The sequence below is a fragment of the Canis lupus genome, chromosome 4, assembly GCF_011100685.1.
Source record: "Canis lupus familiaris isolate Mischka breed German Shepherd chromosome 4, alternate assembly UU_Cfam_GSD_1.0, whole genome shotgun sequence".
NCBI classification, from domain to species: Eukaryota; Metazoa; Chordata; class Mammalia; order Carnivora; family Canidae; genus Canis; species Canis lupus.
Window position 1 is genome coordinate 84,385,837 of NC_049225.1, and position 22,273 is coordinate 84,408,109.

The 22,273-nt window shown below is 36.4% G+C and overlaps 1 long non-coding RNA gene across 1 annotated transcript in view; it reads right to left on the reverse strand.

Annotated features, from left to right (window-relative positions):
• Nucleotides 1-18,904, reverse strand: part of LOC111095663 — a 49,247-nt gene extending 30,343 nt beyond the window's left edge. Inside the window, exons 1-2 of the long non-coding RNA XR_005358664.1 lie at nucleotides 18,668-18,904; nucleotides 13,188-13,269 (exon numbers count right to left, since the gene is read on the reverse strand). This is a non-coding gene — a long non-coding RNA (uncharacterized LOC111095663). The remainder of the gene's footprint in view (nucleotides 1-13,187; nucleotides 13,270-18,667) is intronic.
• Nucleotides 18,905-22,273: the final 3,369 nt, after the last annotated feature.

Genomic DNA, 22,273 nt, shown 5'->3' on the forward strand with positions numbered 1-22,273 from the left:
TACATATTCATCTCACTTATGCATAGGATAGTCTCCAGAAGAGAGCACATATTAGGTCACAAAACTAGTCTTTACACATTTAAATAGACTGTATCATATCCTCTCAGGCCATAACGGAATGAAACTTGAAATAAGTAATAGTAGAAAAGCTGGAAAATGTATGAATATGTGGAAATTAAACAACACATTCTTGAACAATCAATGGGTAAAACCTGAAACCCAAAGAAATATTAGAAATATATTGAGACAAATGAAAACCAAACATGGCATACCAGAACTTAAAGGATGCAGCAAAAGCAGTACTAAGAGGAAAGATTATAGCAATAAATGTCTACATTTAAAAAGCAGCAATATCTCAAATAAACAACCTAACTTCACACCTTAAGGGACTAAAAAAATAGGAAGGAAAAAAATCAAAATTAGCAAATGGAAGGAAATAAATATCAAAGGATAAATAAAATAGATAATAGAAAATTTAAAGGATGCCTGGGTGGCTCAGCAGTTGAGTGTCTGACTTTGGCTCAGGGCGTGATCCTGGGGTCCTGGGATCAAATCCCACTGTCAGGCTCCCTTCATGGAGCCTGCTTCTCCCTCTGCCTGTGTCTCTGCCTCTCTCTCTCACTCTGTGTCTCTCATAAATAAATAGAATCTTTAAAAAAAATAAAAAATATTTAAAAATCAATGAAATTAAGAGTTGGATATTTGAAAAGATGGACAAAATGACAAACCTGTAGCTAGACTAAACAAGAAAAAAAAGAGAAGACTCAGATATAAAAAATTAGAAATGAAGGAAGAAATATTACAACTGATTCTATAGAAAGAAAGGGATAAATTCCTAAAAATATACAACCTATTAATACTTAATTATGCAAAAATAGAAAATTGGAACAGACCTGTAATTAATAAAAATATTGAATCAGTGAACAAAAATGTCTCAAGAAAAACAACAATGAACAAATCCAACACCAGAGGATGTCACTATTTCTACCAAGATATTTTTTAAGATTTTATTTATTTATTTACTCATGAGAGACACAGAGAGAGGCAGAGACACAGGCAGAGGGAGAAGCAGGCTCCATGCCAGGATCCCCATGTGGGACTCGATCCTGAGACCTGGGGATCACACCCTGGACAGAAGGCAGGTGCTCAACCACTGAGCCACCCAGGCATCTCTTTCTACCAAAATCTTAAAGAAGAATTAACACTAATTGTTCTCTGTTTTTCAAACTCTTGCAAAAAATTAAGAAGAGGGAACACTGTCAACCACATTTTATACAGACAACATTACTCAGATACCAAAGTCAGAAGAAGGCAGTATAAGAAAAGGAAATTACAGGTCCATATCCCAGATGAGCAATGATGCAAAAATCCTCAAAAAAAAAAAAAAATAGCAGTACATTAAATTCAGCAGCACATTAAAAGGATCAAACATGTGACCAAGTGGGATTTAACACTGGGATGCAAGAATATTTCAACATAAGAAAATCAATTAATGTGATACAACATATTAAAAATATAAAGTTTTAAAATCTCATGATCATCTCAATAAGATGCTGAAATAGCATTTGACAATATTCTACACACTGTCATGATAAAAACACTCCAAAACACAAAAAGATTAGAAAAAAATTACCTCAACATAATTAAATCCATATATGAAAAGTTCAGAGTCAATGTCATATTAAACAGTAAAAATTGAAACCTTTCCTCTAACATCAGGAACAAGAAAGGATGCCTTTCTTACTACTTATATTCAATATAGTTCTGGAAGTCCTGGATAGACCAAGGTAGGAAAAAGAAATAAAATTCACTCTAAACAGAGGGGATCCCTGGGTAGCTCAGTGGTTTAGTGCCTGCCTTCAGCTCAGGGTGTGATCCTGGAGTCCTGGGATCGAGTCCCACATTGGGCTCCTTGCATGGAGCCTGCTTCTCCCTCTGCCTGTGTCCCTGCTTCTCTCTCTCTCTCTCTCTCTCTCTCTATCTCTATCTCTATCTCTCTCTGTCTCTCATGAATAAATAAATAAAATCTTTAAAAAAAAGTCACCCTAAACAGAAAGAAGTAAAAAAAAAAAAAAAAAGACTTCATTTATTTATTCATGAAAGAGAGAGAGAGAGAGGCAGAGACACAGGCAGAGGGATTAGCAGGCTTCATGCAAGGAGCCCAATGTGGGACTCAATCTCAGGACCCCAGGATCATGCCCTGAGCAGAAGGCAGATGCTCAACTGCTGAGTCACCCAGGCATCCCAAGAAAGAAGTGAAATTCTCTCTGTTCACCAATGATATAAGGTTATATGTAGAAAACTCTAAATATTACACACACATACATAAACACTTTAAAAATTCAGTAAAATTGCAGGGCACTAAAATAAATATACAAAAATCAGTGTGTTTCTGTACACTAACACAAACTATCCAAAATGGAAATTGGGAAAGAATCCCACTTAAAATAGCTTAAAAAGAATAAAATGCCCGAGGAAGTGAAAGGTTTGTACACTGAAATCTATAAAATATTTATGAAAGAAGTTAAAGAAGACATAAATAAATGCAAATACATCCTATGTTTATCGATTGGAAGACAATATAATTAAAATGTTTATACTACCCAAAGTAATCTACAGATTCACAGCAATACCTATAAATAGACATTTTTTTATATAAATTAAAAAAAAAACTAAAATTCATATGAAATCATGGAAAACCTTGACTAGTCAAAACAATTTTGAGAAAGAAGAATAAAGATGGAGGCTCCTCATACTTCCTGATTTCCAAACATGTTACAAAGCTATAGCAATCAAAATAGCATGCCAATTGCCATAAAGACAGACCAATGGAGCAAAATGGAAAACTAAAAACAACAACAACAAAAACCAAAAAAACACCCCACACATAATTATCAAATCATCTTCAACAAGTGTGTCAAGACCACACAATGAGGAAAGGATAACCTTTCAGTACATGATGATGGGAAAAGTGTATAGCCACATGCACAAGAATGAGATTGATTTCTTATCTTCCACTATATATAAAAATAAAAACACAATGGACTAATGACCTAAATGTAAGATGCAAAACTTTATGACTCCTAGAAAACATTGGTGAAAATTTCATAACATTGGTCAGGGCCATAATTTCTTGGATGTGATTCAATAAGCACAGGCAACAAAAGCAGAAACAGACAGGTGGAATTACATCAAACTAAAAAGCTTCAAAAATAAAATAAAATAAAAAGCTTCTACACAGCAAAGAAAGCAATCAACAAAATGAAAAGGCAATTTATAATATGGGAAAATACACTTTCAAACTATATATCTGACAAGGAGTTAATATCCTAAAATATATAAGGAACTTCTACAACTTCACAGGAAATAACATAAAATAAAAACCAACCAAAAAAAAAAAAAAAAAAACTTGATTACAAAGCAGGCAGAAATCTTAATATATTTACATTTCTCCAAAAAGCATATGAATGGCCAACAGGTACATGAAAAGAATTTAACATCAGAAATCATTGGGAAAATGCAATTCAAGACCACAATGAGGTATCACCTCATACCTCTTAGAGGGGCTAAAACAAAGAAAGAAAAGATTCAAGTGTTGGTGAAGATGTGGAGAAATGGGATCCCTTGTACACTATCATTGGGAATACAACATGGGTGTAGCCACCATGGAAAACAATATGGAGGTTTCCCAAAAAACAAAAATAAAAATATCAGTGGATCCATCATTCTTACATCTAGGTATATACCTCGAAGAATGGAAATTGGGGTCTCAGAAAGACATTTGGACCCTCATGTTTGTTGTAGTATTAGTCATAATGATCAAAACATGGAAACAACTGAAATGTTCACAACAGATGAGTGGATAAAGCAAATGTGGCACATTATTCACGCTTCAAAAAGAAGAAAATGCTACCCTATGCAATGAAATAGATGAACTTGGAAGACGTTATACTAGGTAAAATAAGACGGTCACAGAAAGACAAAGACTGTTTTGATTCCACTTATACATGAGCTGTCCAAAATGGTCGAACTCTCAGAAACAGAGAGTAGAATGGCAGGTGCCATGGCTGGGGGGAGGGGAATGGGGAAGAGCTGTTCAGTGAGTATATGCCAGATAAATAAGTTCTAGAGATCTGCTGTCCAGCGTTGTGCCTGTAGTTAACAACACTGTATTTTGCACTTAGAAATCGAGGAAGTATGTCTCCTGTTGTGTTCTTGCTACAATAAAAAGGTATATGTTAATTGATCTGAATAGTCATAAACACGCTAAATAAATCACCAAATTTGAAAAAAAAATCAATGCTCAAAACATTCAAAATTTCTTTAATCTTAAAGATACATATTTTTGAAGGTTTTATGTATGTCGGTATGTATTTGAGATAAAGAGAGTGGGAGCCAGGGGAAGAATCGAGGGTGGGAGAGAGGGTGAGGGGAAGAGTGAAGCAGACTCCGTACTGAGCACAGAGCCTGCTGTGAGGCTCCACCCGGGGTTGGATCTCTGGATTCTGAGATCACGAGGTTGAGTCACGACTTGAGCCCAAAACCGAGTTAGATTCTTAACAGGCTTCGCCACTCAGGTGCCTCAACGGTGCATTTTTGGTGCAGGTGTGAGGATTCCACCAGTAATTGTTCAGAAAGTGATGATTTTTGAAATGTTTTCTCATTTAATCCTCCTTATACCAAGAAATGTTATGTTTTCGAGATAAGGAAACTGATATTTGGAAAGTAACATATTCAAGGTCACATGACAGTTAAAAATTGGAGCCCAGGACCTCAACCTTGCAAGCAGTACAGAGTAGCAAGTCCTCATGTAACCTCAGGATTCCCAGGACATGAAGAAAGTCATGCCTATTCATTAAGGGCTTGAAAACCCAGATCAAACCCAGTCTCCTTGTCTGCAGCCTCATTTACATAGTCTAAGTTTTTTACTCTCCTTCCATTATTTTCTCACTTTAATGATCATTTAATAAATATTTAAATAACTATTATGGATTGTGACTTTAAGTCACAATCTAATGGTAAGAGTTATATTCTAGTGATTATAACACAAGGAAATGACATAAATGCAGTTAGCTAGGTTCAAGTATTCCAGGAGGATTCAGAGGCAGCAAAGGCCACTGTGACTTGCCTGGTTGGAAGTAGCTTCTTACCTAAAATGACATCCGAGCTGAGATCAGAAGGGGTGATAGACAGGAAGGACAAAGAAGGATTGTGAAACGATGAGGTGTATTATAGTTTCCCTAGAATAACTTGGATTCATACTGCGGAGTTCTGGGGAATGAAACTTGATAAACATATTAAGGAGACTCTGGGCACAGATTTGAATTCCGTGTCTAGATTTTGGATTTTGTGGTTGGAGTTGATACCGTGCTGAGCAGCTGAGACCCACCCTTAGGAATGAGAATCAAGTGTCCTTCTGCTGGGGGGTGTTGGTGGCAGACTTCACGCACCCATCAAGCTCTCTCCTGGGGCAGCCTGTGTCCAATGCCTGGTTATCTGGCTATAAAGTTTTGGCTCCTTTACCACAGGTCAGGAAAATGCTGATGAGTTAACTTAGCTGCTGTGAATCATCACAGCCTTACTTACTTTGCCAGGTCCTGATTACTTCTCTCACAGCTGGTTATCTGGGAGGGCTCCCTAATGGGCCCCGGCACTAGAACCCAGGGCGTCATAGAATGTTTAAGAACAAAAAGTACATTGAAGAGTTTAGTACGATTGTTTATCTTTCGAGATGGCTCATTGAGTTTAAGCTTTTACTATGCTTCTTTTTTTTCCCCCAAAGCACTAATAAAATGATATCAAAGGAATAATGTCATAATAGAAAAAAGAACTAAAAGGGAACCCTCATTTTCAAAAAGATATTTCTATAAACTTCAGCTAAACAGAAAATCTGTGAGAACCAGCACTATGAAAAAGACCACAGTAAAAAAAGAAATAAAAATAAAAATAAAATAAAGAAGTATTCCAAGATAAGAGAGGAAGGGGACACAATGGGAAAGAAGGCAGATATCGCGAAAACAGGAGGCAGAAATTCTTCTTCAAATGCAATGTATATTTTAAATGTAAAGTGATAGGCGTTAAAATGATTAAAATAATCATTTTCATTGAATGAGGAGAGAGATGTGGTTTTCAATCTGTGAACTAAATCCTCCTCTTTCATAAAAGGGCCTCAAGATGATCTATTAAATTACTAATTTAGAAAATATCATTTAAGTGTGTAATCCCCCAATATAGGCCTATGTCCAAACAAATATTGCTGAGTCAGAAATGGACTGGGACCAGAACACGAAGGAAAGATCCTCTCTCCTTTAGCATAAGCTCCTCGAAACTATTTTATATTATTTTTTTATGTGCCTGCATTTGTATGACAATATTTAAAATAAGGGACATACTGATACAACAGCCACGACTGATACATTTAGAACACTTGAGTGTGGAAAGGACGCAAGTAGATTAAAGACTTAAGAAGTCACTAGAAGTTCAGCCAGGTAATTATGATGACAATGGGAATAGAAAGTACCACTGTCATTTCTCAAGGTCAGACACCAAGGTCAGGCATCTGACACTATAGGAGGAAGGCGAGAGGAGATAGTGGGTCAGTCAGAGTAGCAGGTTTGAAGGATCGGTGTAAACACTTTTTGGTTTAGATGCACGTAGAACAGATGCTAAAATAGGCTCAGCAGGCCACCGGAACTGTGAGCATGATGTGTGGGAAATAATTAAACCGCAGATCCTATTGTGTTCGTTTAAAGAGAAAGCAATCTTGAAATATTAATCGTGGTGTTTGTATATGTCCTACTCCTTCCCTTTTCATTTGAAGGGGTTGAAGTACCTTGAAAAATGCCTGGAGTTATCATAGCAGGAATGGCAAGAAAAGGACACAGCTTGTATTTAAAAAAAGAATTGTAACCAGGTCCTGAAGTCAAAGTAGTGCAGACAGAGGGGATGCGAAGATCCAATTAATCCCCTAGGAAACTAGAAAGAGCATGGAGAGGAAAAGAAAGAAACATCAGAGGCCCATGTAAGAGTGAAGAGGAGTCATATGGGATCTGAATGGGGTGGAGAAGATGATGGGTCATGGAGGCCATGAAGGAAGTTGAGGGTCAAAACTGGGGGCTGTAGGGCTTTGGATGAGAGCATCAAAAGACAGCAGGACCTTATGGAGCCAGACGGGTGGGAGATAAAGTAATGGCTTGACAGTGTTAACTCCCCCGTCAAGGTAGCAGCTTACCTCCCCTAAACAGAGACTGGCAGGGCTTCACCTTCATACAGGAAAAAAGAAAAAAAAAAGAAAAAGGTTTCCATCAACCATTTCCCATATGTCACCAGAGACTCTTTCAACAGAAAGATGCGCACCCATGCTGTGATTTTGTTCTGCTTAGCACGAGGAAATGCCTCTTTGCCTCGGCCAAAGACCCTCGTGAGCCTCACCAAAGCACAGAAGTCCTTGACTTCTGAAGGGACTGTGGTAGGATGAGCTTTGGAAGATAGTGGGTCTGGGCCTAGGGGGACACACACTCATTATCCTCTGCCATTCAGTGGTTCAACTTATACTGGTATTGTCACTTGATTTTCCAGTGTCTACAAGGGCTGTCTTTCTCAAATTTAGTAAAATCTTAGTGGAAAAGAACGATTCTTGTGTAACGATCTCATGCCCTCGTGCAGAATGAGGTCTACCATGAATACTTAATCACAATTATTGACTTAATGTGGTTAAGTGTAGAAATGCAGAGAAATGTTAGTTAAAGAGGTGCCAATGTCAGTTATATAAGATGAATAATATTTGATGTTTTAACGTGCAACATGGTGACTGGTTAACTAATAATACGGTGCTGTATACTCAAAATTCAGCGAGAGGAGGTCTTAGATATCCTCACCAGGAACTTGAAGAATGAGAACTATGCAAGGTGATGCATGTGTTCACCGACTATTTCCTGGCATGTACATACGTATCAGGTCATCAGGTCATAGCCTTGAACTTACATGATGTTACTTGTCAATTATATTTCAACAAATCTGGAAAAAAAAATCCTACACATTAGAAAATGCCAATATATTTCTTGAGAATTTTTAGAACTCCTGCATAGTGTTAGACTCCATTCCGAAAAGACTGACTTTAAAAATAAGTATAAATACATGAAAAAAAGTATTAGTCTCAAAAGGACTGTTCTCTCTCTTCCTTGTTTTCCGCTTACTTTGCTCAGTAGTTCTCTCTGTGAGAACAGGAAACTCTCTTCCAACATAAAAAATACCCAAAGAAAGAGAAACTGTACAAACCAGCTTGAGTTAGTCTCTGAAATATTTCAAAACCTATGCTCACCTTTTTTTCCCCCCTTCCTTCTTTAGGTATTCACTTCCTTGGTACCTCATTTTTCAGTCTTTCTTTGATTTATATTTAAAAGCCTGGGTGAGATGAATGCTTTTGGAACTTAAGTATTTTTAAGGCAAACTTTGCTAGGGAAGGGATTAATAGGGATCAGTAGGGGGAAAGCTGCAGCATTTGCTGACATAGTTCGAGCAGTGGTGCCTGCGCCAACTCATCCTGGCTGGTGCCAGCTGGCCAAAGTGTGCTACGCATGGGAATCTCACGTGTCAGAATTGGTATCAGGAAAACTTTTGAGAATGTTTTGTTGGACATTTTAATTTTAGATTAATGGATAACAAATGTGTTGCTCTCTCTCTCTCTCTCTTTTAGTTAGGACACGTTGGTCTCAGGGACATTTTATTCTATTTCTAATATAAGAAAGAGCAAATGTCAGGATGTTTTGACCCTCATCTGCCCTTTTATTCAATCTCTTTGGGAACTCAAAAGAGGCCTCTGAGATCAATATCTTATACTCATATCTTGTTATGATGTTTAGATGATGGACTCCGAATTTAGCGTGAGTTACTTTTCTCTCTGCTCTCTACTAAGTTTGTGAATTTTGTTTGTTTCCTCTTCTAAAAAATATGATGGATATTAATAGTGCCAACTATAATGCAGGATTTTCAGTACTGAGATAAATCATTGAAGGCTCTAGTTCCTAGCCTGAGCATATCGACACTCAAAAATCTTGGTTTTGGAAGTATTATTGTAAAGTGAAAATGAAGGCTGGAGGAATGAAGACATTTACCAAAAAGTTACAAAAACAGCATCACAGTCCAGTTGGGTTTCAATGTCATTCTTTTGATTTCAAATTTACCTTCAAAGCTTTTCTTCTATATTCCTTAGCTCAGAGAAGCTCACATCTTTTTTTTTTTATCATTCTTCTCAAACTATGATTTATGTTTTTAAATTTTCATAAATAATAATAGTCAACAGGACATAATACAATCTTATAATCCTGAGTAGAATTAATCCATGTTTGTAACCCTAACATTTTGAATTAAAATGTGGAACCCATGCTATAAACATGAAAAATATTTAGACTTCTATATGTGTTGGATTTTAAAGTCCTTGAGTAGGTGCTAATGTATCATCGATGCCAATACAGGCCATGATGTAGTATATTAAGAATTCAATAAATACCGCAAAATAGATTTTCCCTCAGAAAATACATTAATGTTGGTAATCTAATGATTTCTGTGTGTTGCTACACCATGAGATTGACAATGAACATTAACAAGATCAGTATCAAGCTATAATTGATTAATTACCTGCTCTCTAATATAATAATACTATTAACTTTGAGTTATACTTAAATGAATTATTTGAGCTCTAAAAATTACTGAAGCAAAAGATTTTCAGGAGAATGTATGACATAGATAACTATCCAAATTAATAATAAGAAGCTTTTTCCCCATGTACTTGGACAACCCAATTTCAAAAAAAAAAAAAAGGTGTATGTGAAGAGATAAATATGTAATTTTTTGTTCAAGTAGTGATCAGCATGAACTGGAAAATCATGTTACGCCCTTCTAGCTCTGTGACCTAAAATTGAAGGTTAATAACTGTCCTTACTCCCCCTCAAAAATAGCTTTAATGTGGCTGTATTCCAACATGAGGAACATCAAATAATTCATATGGACTGATTCTTTTTATAATTTATAGTGATTTTTTAGCAATTAAATTTGTGATAACTTTAATATATTAGCAATAAGTTTTGATTTATTGTAAGAGTTGCTTATTTTGAAGTGATTTTAATGATCATATATGATATTTTTAGATTAGTTTCTGCTTAAAAAATATTGTACTTCGTTTCTGATACATGGACAAGAAAGTACCTTATAGTAACATAATTGAATATGGAGCTCCATGAACAAGCAGCCATGCAAACTGAAATAATTAGGGAACAAAAGAGGAAAATGTGCCAAAAGAAACTTCTAAAGGTTCTATATACCCAGTTGTGTAAGCCTGACTTGTAAGAATGAGACTTGAATCTCTCTCACCCTCACACAGCACAACTAAATTTTCACTAAGTACGTCGAGTTTTATCTTCAAAATCTCTCTCCAGTGCATCTGTTTCTATAAAACCGGAACAGGCTAAAATGTCTCTTGGGTGAACAAATTCCAAATCGACTTTTTTCTTCTTCTACTATCTTAAAGGAATCCAAAGTGATATCTTTAAATGGAAATATGAATATTTCATATCATACTTTTGCTCAAAAGGCAAAAAAATATATATCAGCTTCATTCATTCATCAGGAAAATTCATCAGTTTCCCAGTGGCCTTAGGTAAAAGTTCAGAAATTTTATCATGGTCTACGAGGTCTTGAATAATCTGACACCACCTCTCAACTCCAGCTCATACACTTCTCTTTTATCTCTCTTTTCTCTCTTTCTAAAATTTCCTTCAAACATGATCCCTGTCACTACAAAATATTTGCAGATAGTCTTTCATTTCTCTCAAATTTTATTTTTCTCACTATTGTATCTTTAGTGCTTTGTATTGTGCCAAAACCATAACCAGCTCTTAGTATACCTGCATATATTTTTAATGGGATGATTGCATGGATAATTGAAAGCATGGGTGAATAAACTAATAAAATACAATGAAGTGCTATTTGCAAATTATTAATCCACCTTATGCATTAGACTTGCGGTGGCTAAGAAAATCTGTGTTGATATAACATCATGCCTGTTGCAGGGTGAGACCTCAGGAGGCATGATGCCTCAGCTTCCTCTTTTGAGCTTTATCTCCTGCCATGAGAAAGCATAGCTCAGGTACTCGGGATCCCAGAATGTGGATACATATGGTGAGGACTTGTACCCCAACCACAGCTTAGAGTCAAGTAGTTGATCTGAATTGAGCTCAGCTGACACACAAGTACATAAGTGAGAAACAAATCCTTTGTATAAGCTACTCAGTGTTCAGGCTGTTTTCAGTGATAGCTGAATAATTTATAATTTTAATAATAATTTATAGTGGGAAACAAGGCCATCTATTGAAATTAGATAGTATAATATTAACATATCTTAATTATATCTATAATATGTATATATAATTATACCATGTAAACATAAATACCTGTGATAATATGAAATATGTAAATAAATTACCTCTTGCTATCTAAGTAAGAAAACCATTCTGACACTCATTCTAAAAGCTTAATTAAAACTTACAAAAAAATGTGTTGAATTCCTTTACAGTTGTCAAGAAGATTATTTTCCTTATTTTAACTCCCTACTTTTCTTTCAAGTTACAGCCATATTAAACTTAGAGTACTGTTTCATTCTTTGTAGCTAAATATATGCATTGGAAGAAGTTGAATCTTGTGGATTCCTTGAAATTCTTGCTTTCATCTTCTCAACCATATACCTCTGTTTGGCGGAGAAATATCTTTGAAACATAAACCAAGGCTAGATTTTATTTTCCCTTGTCCTCTTCCAAGAATTGAAGAGTAATTGGAACAATAAGCTTATGTTCTGTAGCTCTCACTGTACTGCTTTAGCGGATTGCTATTACTTTTCATAAGAAGGCAGACTGTACAGTGGTTACCCACAGGGCATGTGTTTCTGATGAATGGCAAGTGTGGGATGCCTCAGTCATTAAAAACTCCGGGCGGAATCTATTCCTAGAAACGCATGCTGATGCTCACAGGCAGTGGTGCATAATAGTAAGAAATGAATAAGAATTATCTTTTTTTTCGATAGCATACACATTTCAAGTTTTCCATAAGGGTATATTTTAGGTTCACTGGTTTCTAAATGCTGCATCATATCAACATCTAATTTATTAGTCTCCTTTCAGACTTCTTTGAACTGCAAGAGACATAAACGTCATTTAACCCACTTTTATAAGATGTGTGGGGGCTTTAAAATATATTGATGTTCAAACCCACTCCAGACAAACTTGGATCATTGGACTTGGGCAGGAATATAGGTTTATTGAAGCTCTCAGGTTAATTTTAATATGCATCCGGGTTTGAGAGCCTTGATTCTAGTCTAATCCCTTTATTTCATTGAACGGAAACTAAGGCCCAGAGAAGTAGTTTGGTTTATTCAAGATGACTAAGGAAATCACTGTAAACGTTAGTGAGACCCATCAAGTTCCACAACATAATATTTCTTGTAATGTAAGTGAAAGAAGCGTCCTCTTAATCAGCATTATTTTTTCTTTTTTTTAGCATTATTTTTTCTATGACTTTTTCCATCCATCTCAGCAAATATTAGCTCGAAGTCTGAATTCAAGCTTATATTACTGTTAAACATACAATCTTATTTTATTTTATATACACATATAAGGTATGTATATACACACCTATAATTTGAGTCAGTAAATGTATTTCAAAAATGTCAAGTTCAAAATTAAAACTATTTCATGTATAAATATAATGTGAAGATTTTTAATGACGTACCATGTAGTCCTTTTTACACTAGTATAAACCACAATTTGACTCATATTTACTTGGTCACATGGCATCCCCACATAATAACTGAGAGAACTCATAAGCAGGTCTGTTGCATTTGTTTTACATATGATGAAGACTAGGGAGGAAAAAAGTAAAAAGCAGAAAGCAAAAAAGGTGAGGGGGGTTGCTTACAAATATGAAATAACCCTCAAAATTGTATGATTTTGAATATTATATATGTGTGTATATATGTATGATATATATGTATATACACACACACGACTGTAAAAAATAAATCTAAGTAAATATGGAAAGGGAGTCTGTAAGAATACATATTGTCTTCATAAGCTAACCTCTTTCAGATTAAGAGAGCTATAACTAGTGGTGAATTAAAGTAATTTTTAAGTAGATTTTACCAAATCCTGCTGTGGTCCCGCTTCTCTTCATAGAGTCACAATAAAAGTAAAGCAAAAAAACTGAAAATGACGTATATTTGACCTATGAAAAAATAAGAAAACAAAGAGAATTAAATACAAGTATTCACAATTAACTTATATTTTCAAAATTCCCCTCTTTCTAAAGAATGTACTGTAATTTAATATTGCCTAATTCAGTATATGGTATTATCATGGAACTTTTTGTTTTCCACATATCCTATTAATACACTTAGTTACCAGGAATACAGACATTAATATCTCAGGATAGTGAATCTCCCTAGTAAGTGCTCCCTGGGGAAAAGCAGCAATTTACACTGTTAAACAAATGGATCATCTTATTAATGATGATCATGTTAACAACACCACCAGAATCTAATGTTATCTACACTCCATGGCTGGAAGACTCAGAAGTGTCCAAAAGATCCTTTCCTTTTTTGCTGTTTCTAAATGTATCTCTCGGAAGGCTGGGGCTGTCTAATGCCCCTTTCACTGCAACAAGGTCATTTTTAATGAACAAAAGTTAATTAGGCCCAAATGTATCTCTTTTGGTGCAACTGGTGCTATCACAATTTGAATAGTCTCAGACTGCTGGGCATAGGGAGGAAAAATTAGAAGTGTATCTCACTAGCAATGTCAATCGAGTATTTTTAATGAAAGAAATTCCACTGGGAGTGGGAGGAAAGAAATATGAAAGGCCTAGAAATTATTTAAGGGGAAAGAGGACAGGAAATTTGCAGAATGAGTATCAGAAACCTAAACAGTGGAAATAGAATGATTATGGAAGGCAATTGAATATGAATGTTGAACACAGATTCCAAAGCATCACTGACAGCAATTGTTGATGTACTAATTAAACACGCACACGTACACACAACGTTGACGTAGAAGCACTTTGATGGTCTCAGTTAATCCATATGTCAGCATAACCTTGATCTGATTTAACTGAGTTTACTGGTTCACTTATTACTACGATATGTTAACAAGCTTGCCTTTTCTGTTTCTTCTAAAAATTAGTCCTATCATTTTTCAGTTGTATCTTCAAATTGACCTACCAGTTATTTGCCACAGGAATATGATTACCTGTTAATGAGAACTAGGGAACTAAACAGATCATGAAGATGGATTTTTATATGATAATAGACATGGAACTATGAACTAGTTTATGTCTACAGATTGAACCACATAAAATTGCTCTTTTGGGTCAAAAATTGTCAATTATCAGCAATTCTGTGTGATTCAGCACATCATGGGGGAGAACTGATTTTGAGAATGATGGAAATACTTAAAGACCTATCTAAATCACCTAAGATTTAATTCTATAAGGAAGACATCTCAGTACATGCCTTGGCAAAAATCATTTTATAGTAAGTGTTCTTTCAAAGAAGTTGTAAGCAGCTCCTCTCACCAACCCAATTCTGCTGACTAGGACATTGAATTTCAAGTATTCTCCAGATTCCTTTGATTCAGCACCCGGTACACTGGCTCTTACTCCTCTTATCTGCAGCCCTCTAGAGTCATTGGAAAACAACTCTCCAGCAGCCTGGTCTCGTGATGTCTGCCTTCACAGCCACGTTTTTACTCTTATTGTTTCACTGACAAATTTCACCTGCAAATTCTTGAACTCTGGGGTTTCTTATATTCAAAACAAAAGAGGTATGAAGTCTACTTTTCAAACAAAGTAAAAATTTACAAAAAGAATCAAATTGCCATATATTTACTTAAAAATGTGAACTTAGAGATTTGAAATAAAACTTTAAGAATCATTATTAATCCTGTAGTTCATTTTACAGCACCCTTTGGAATTGACACAGAGGGTGATGGTGAGGGCCATGATATGGAGGGTAGATTGGACAAATAGATCAATGGGTTTTTTTTTTTCACATTTGAAGAGGAGGATGCATATAAATGGTAATATTTTAAATAAGCAAGGAGTCAAATCTCTAAGTGAATAATGAATAAATAGAAAATCTTAAAAATAGGTCTAATTATTTCATGTTTTCAATAGAATGCAGAAAAAACATAAAGTATGTGATAATATTTTCAAACTATTCCATGTTATGACTAAGTGTAAATAAAAGAAAAAAAATGTTAACTTACATAAAGAGATTTTAAATAATTTCAAATTTGATTTAGAATTGGGAAAAACAGTAAGTCATAATAACAGAATAGAGGGTATCATTTCTAAACTAGAATTGTTCTGCTTATATTGGTTTCTGTTGGTAAATTCCAGCATATTACTTAACCACTCTGTTATTGGATTTCTCATATTTAAAGTTAATAGGTCAAAAATTCAAGACTCCCTTAACAGTTCATAAAGTTTGACTATTATTCTATGCTATATAAGCAAAGCCATTTTAAATTACTCCCTGTTGTTATTTTGATCAAGCATATTTTTTATTGACATAAATTTGTTAGGAAACTCTAGCAATACTAAATAAGGTACTTTTTCTATTATTTTCCATTGACTGTTCTCAAGAGTAACATGTTGGCTTTCTCAGAAAAACCCAATATTAATAGCACATCAAGAAAGAAAATAATCAGCGTAAATTCATCTTGAAAGTTACTGTCTGTAATGCGGATTATTTGTTGCTCCACAAAATAACAGGCTGACGTTTATGGTTCCTAAATCAATCCAATATTAGAAAATAATGTTCTTTGTAAATTCAGGTAGAGAACAGTGCTGAATTCTCAAATGTGTATTACGGCTTTTATTTACTTTATCTAGCTATTTATTTTCTGTTTACAACACAGACCGAGTATAGTTGTCAAACACATTTTGTGTAGATTTTGTAACTTGTTTTAGTACATGTGATTTCATGAATCCATACATTTTTACTGAAAAGCCCTATGTCTAAGACTCTCTGCACTGGACATTTTGGTGATAGGACATGTGCTCTATTCCTATGTGATAATAAGAAACACAGGAAACGGTGCATTCCAATAAAATGTATCATTGGCATGATACCAAGGGACTACTAGAGACACTAAATAGAATGTACAGAAGAAAAGAGAACACTACCAGAGGCAAACCTGACACGACTGGATTTGCATAACATTCCTGAACTTGGGCTCATTTCCAGATATATAGGCCCAAATAGAGAATAATGAGCAAGGAGTGTATGTTAAATGTAGGATGCACCGAGACAAATAAGCATTCAGAGAAAAGCAAACAAACAACACCAAAACAACCCCAAAACAAAACGAAACAAAACCTATAGGAGTGGCAATGTTACCAGTACAGCCTGGACTCAGGTAGTTGGTTCAAATCCTCACTCTGATCAAAATGGTATGACATTAAGGGGGTAAACTTCAGCTTCCTCATTCCTAAGTTTATCTCATTTGGTGATAATAGTGTGACAAATAAATTCAATCATTGTATAGAATCAAGGTGATTGGATAGTGTCTGACTTTAACTAAAAAATAATTGCTAATAACCATCATAACCATTTAATGAAGCAACCTCAAAGACATTTGCTTGTGACAATGTTGAAATACTAGGCTCAAGGGTTTGGGTATTTCATCAAGATTGCCTAGAAAATGAAACTTTATTTTTTTTTTTTTTAAGATTTTATTTATTTATTTTAGACAGAGAGAGAGCACTAGCAGGGTTAGGGAGGGGGCAGAGGGAGAGGGAGAAGCAGGCTCTCTACTCAGCAGGGAGCCCAACATCTTGATTCCAGGACCCTGGGATCACAACTTGAGCTGAAGGCACATGCTTAACCAACTAGGCCACCCAGACACCCTGAAATTTTTTAAAAAATGTTTAATTGGAAATTTTATTTTGTGTCACCATATATTAGTCATTAAAAGTGATTATAGCAGAATAGGTAAAGAAAATAAGAAGCAAAAAATAAAATAAAATAAATAATAAAATAAATTAAAATAAAAAAATTAAAATAAAATAAAATAAAATAAAATAAATAAAATAAAATAAAATAAAATAAATAAATAAAATAAAATAAAATAGTTGAGCAATACTGGTGACTAAAACTGCATAGGGCCACGCACCTGCATATGGAATGTGATGGGAATTTAGAGTCAGGGCTGACTCCAAAATTTAGAATGAGAATGACTGAAGGGAAAGACCTTTGACAGAACAGACGAAATCATAATGAAGAGCAGTTTGGGCAGAAAGGCAATGATTTTAGTTTGATATATTTTATGTTTGAGATGACATCTAAATGTCAGCATATCTGCCAATTTACGTTAGAGATGTGTTTTCATTGTGTCAGGTTACTTTCACCATATTGGTTGAAGCCTCATGATAGACACGGGGACACTATACAAACAAAACTGAGAAAATAATCTCATTTTACAGATGGGAAGTTAAGGAAATTGAGACCCAGCCAGATGAATTACCCGCAGAGCCAGTTTCCCTAACTCCCAGGACATTACCTTCCTACTCCACTTTGTGACTCTATGGAGAACAATATTAGGATCTATGAGAATGAGCTCAGATGTTAGGAAACATTACCCAATTAAAGGTAATCTCCTGGTCCAGTATGCCTACTACTTTAAGGAAAAATTTTAAGGAGAAAATATAAAGAGACCATATCCAAATGTCATTACTTAAATAATTTATATAAAACATTGCATTTTCTTTGTAAGAAACTCATTTAGTAAGTATTTAGGAAAATGTGCAATTAAAGTAAGTCTATTATGTGAAATAAAGAGTTTGTTAACTTAAATAAGGAAGTAAACTGAAGCAATCTAGTATTGCCAGAAATTGAGTATGTTTGGGAATAGCAGAATTGCAATTCAGGACAAGTATGCTCTAGCAAGCCACAGGCAAAGCCGTTGAGGGTTTGAGGCAAGCTGTATTTGTGGGCAAATACCACAAAGTTGGGGAAGTCCAGCTGGAGTCCAAGCAGGAAATTCACTGGCTTGAGGAGGGGGAGAAATTCTTAATGTTCATGGGTCAGGAGGTAAGACTCTGTCTTCTGTGAATGAGGCATTTACAGGAAATCAGTTTCTCAGTTCTTAAGTTCTATTCTTTTGAGGGTTGTATGTGTGAACGTCTCCATTTCTTTTTCTCTGGCTCCATTTTAGATTGAAATCCTTTCACAAGTTAAAAACTTCATACGTTGAGGCACCTGGTGCCTCAGTCAGTGAAGCATCCAACTCTTGGTTTCTGCTCAGGTCATGATCTCAGGGTTGTGAGATCAAGCCCCATGTTGTGCTATGTGCTGGGCAGGGAACCTACTTAATATCTGCTCTCTCTCTCTCTCTGTCCCTCTCTCTCCTTCTCTGCCTCTCCCCCCCCCCCTCTCTCCCTCTCTCTCTCTCTCCCCCTCCCTAAACAAACAACTTCACACTTCCAAACACTAGATTTCTATGTGCAAAGACAGGTGATGCTATCTTGATGGAACAACGGGGATGTGGATTCAGTAGTTCTGTGTTTGGGCTTGTTCATGAAATTTTTTTTTTTTTTACATGTTCTACAGGTGATTCTTACTTACCAAGAATATTGAGAACTACTGTATCCTGGGAAGAGGGAGACCTTCCAAATAAATGAAAGTCCCATTGTTTCAGGGGGAGAACAAAATACCGTCTTCCCCAAACTGTGTAGTTCAGCACCAAAGACAGTTCAAATGGTTACCAAGGTTACACTAGACATTTTTGGAAAGCCTAAAGTCTGATAATTATGCCCCACAATGCTAAGCTCGTTAAGTTTCTTCTCTACCTAGAAACATACTTGTGACTCTCTGGAATCTTATCTTATTACAGATTTTACTTCTCCAGGAATTCTTTATGACCTCACATAGGGTATTAAAAACTCCTCACTGCTCTTGTGATCTAAGTATTCACAGGATCCCCTCGTGCACACTTCTTTTCTCAAATATTTCTACTCTTTTCTCCTATATCTTTGTAATGTGATAAACACATGCCTTATGGGATTACTTTCTTCACTTCCTGCTTCCTCCTGAATATCCCGGGCCTCTAAAAGGAGGGAATCTGATAGACTGAAGATTTGAGTCTCTCTAAAAATTCATATGTTGAAATCCTCCCCTCTGATGTGATGGTATGAGGAAATGAGGCCTTTGGGAGGTCATTAGGTCTTGAGGGTAGAGTCCTCATGAGTGGGATTAATTCCCAGAATGAAGGAATGCCAGAGTACCCTCTCACTTTCTTTCCACCTTATTGAGGACACAAGTGGAGATCAGGAGTCTACAACCCAGAAGAAAGCTTTTACTAAAAATCTGGCCATACTGGCACCCTAATCTCAGACATCCGGAATCCATAACTATGAGAAATAAATTTCTGTTGTTTACAAGCCTCCTAGTCAGTGGTTTTCTGTTGGAACAGCCCAAGCTGACTAACACAGGGCCTATTCAGAGTAAATTGATATTTGCCAAGGGTAGCCACTCCTTAGGGACCTCACCAGCACTCTAGGGAAGGAGAGTTGTTATAATTCCTACATGTAGGCCACATGTGGAACCTGTCGGATGGGACATCTGACCATCTTACAGTATTGCATTGGAGCTCATATGTACCAAGGTTCTGGAGAAGGGTGGTGGTCAGTTACTACACAAGTTATTAGAGAAGAGCAATTCAGGAAAAGTCTTTGAGGCAAGATGATACCCATCATGCTGAAAAAATATGAAGTGTGACTGAGTACATGCCGGACGGCAACTTGCTCGATTATCTCCACGAATGCAGCCCAGAAGAAGTGACTGCAGTTGTCCTGCTGTACATGGCCACACAGATCTCTTCTGCAATCGAATATCTAGAGAAGAATTTCATCCATAGAGATCTTGCAGCCCGTAACTGCCTAGTGGGAGAAAACCATGTGGTAAAAGTGGCTGACTTTGGCTTAAGTTGATTGATGACGGAGACACGTATACTGCTCATGCTGGAGCCAAATTCCCTATTAAATGGACAGCACCAGAGAGTCTTGCCTACAATACCTCCTCTATTAAATCTTACATCTGGGCTTTCGGGGTACTGTTGTGTTTTATTTTATTTTATTTTTTTCATTGGGCTAGATGATTTTTTATTTTTTCTATTTTTTATAATAAATTTATTTTTTATTGGTGTTCAACTTGCCAACTTACAGAATAACACCCAGTGCTCATCCCGTCAAGTGCCCCCATCAGTGCTCATCACCCATTCACCCCCACCCCCTGCCCTCCTCCCTTTCCACCACCCCTAGTTCGTTTCATAGAGTTAGGAGTCTTTCATGTTCTGTCTCCCTTTCTGATATTTCCCACACACTTCTTCTCCCTTCCCTTATATTCCCTTTCACTATTATTTATATTCCCCAAATGAATGGGAACATATAATGTTTGTCCTTCTCTGATTGACTTACTTCACTCAGTATCATACCTTCCTGTTCCATCCACATTGAAGCAAATGGTGGGTATTTGTCGTTTCTAATGGCTGATGAATATTCCATTGTATACATAGACCACAGCTTCTGTATCCATTCATCTTTCGATGGACACCGAGGCTCCTTCCACAGCTTGGCTATTGTGGACATTGCTGCTAGAAACATCGGGGTGCAGGTGTCCTGGCGTTTCATTGCATCTGCATCTTTGGGGTAAATCCCCAGCAGTCCAATTGCTGGGTCGTAGGGCAGGTCTATTTTTAACTCTTTGAGGAACCTCCACATAGTTTTCCAGAGTGGCTGCGCCAGTTCACATTCCCACCAACAGTGTAAGAGGGTTCCCTTTTCTCCGCATCCTCTCCAACATTTGTGGTTTCCTGCCTTGTTAATTTTCCCCATTCTCACTGGTGTGAGGTGGGATCTCATTGTGGTTTGGATTTGTATTTCCCTGATGGCAAGTGATGCAGAGCATTTTCTCATGTGCATGATTCTAGTGGGATGTCAATCCCAAGGGAAACTACATAGACATGAAAAAAAAATCATGTTTGAGTTGAGTAAAATTCTGAATAAGAAATTATACTCGAGGGACACCTGGGTGGCTCTGCTATCTAGCATCTGCCTTTAGCTCAGAGAGTGATCCCAGGGTCCTGGGCTTGAGTCCCATGTTGGGCTTCCTGCATGGAGCCTGCTTCTCCCTCTGCCTGTGTCTCTTCCTCTCTCTCTCTCTCTCTCTCTCTCTCTCTCTGTGTGTGTGTGTGTGTGTGTCTCATGACCAAATAAATAAAATCCTAAAAAAAAAAAAAAAAAAGGAAATTCTAGTTGAGCATGAGTGTTCTAGGTAAAGCATGTTTTGGGGACATGGGAATCCCCATGACCCAGAGAGTATAAGTCAAAAGAAGCTAATGGTTTCACACGTACCTAGAGCAGCGTCAAATTCTTAAATAACATAGTAAAATGTCCAGCTAGTTAGAGCACAGAACATACTTTTCTGGAATGTTGATGTGGCTCTTATAAAACGGGCACAGCTAGGATTTGTTGGTTTAAGTAAAAATTTGATAAGAATGGAAAATCAGAATCCTTCTTTTTGGGGTTTAACAGTTTTAATTTAAATACAATGTCACGAAAATCTGAAAAAAGAAAATGACCTGTATTATGTTGTCTGACCTTGTTTTCATCATTTAAGTCTAAACCCACAAGGCTGAGGAGTTTCTGTGGTTATCCCAGGACCTACAGGATCCAACAAAAGTCTTTCAACTCTCTCTGGGGTTCCTAATCACAAGACAGTCAGGCTATCTTCAGGCAGTCTGTCTTCATTGGCCGAAGAGAAATACGCCAGCTTTGGACTGAGGAGGGGGCTTAAAGAAATAATAGATGGTAAGAGGATGAAACATGAGAACAATTCTTTTTTTTTTTAAAGGATTTTATTTATTTATTAATGAAATACACAGAGAGAGAGAGAGAGAGAGAGAGAGAGAGAGAGGCAGACACACAGGCAGAGGGAGAAGCAGGCTCCATGCAGGGAGCCCAATGAGGGACTTGATCCCAGGACCTCAGGATCAACATCCTGAATCAAAGGCAGACACTCAACCACTGAGCCACTGAGGCGTCCTGAGAACAGTTCTGATTAGAAGAAAAGTGAGCAGACGTAGAGAAAGAAAGTTGCCCTATGTCCTTTCTAGTCACTTTCTCATAGGATCTGTTGCTATCATTTTTTGAGCAATAAAGGATTATAGGTAGA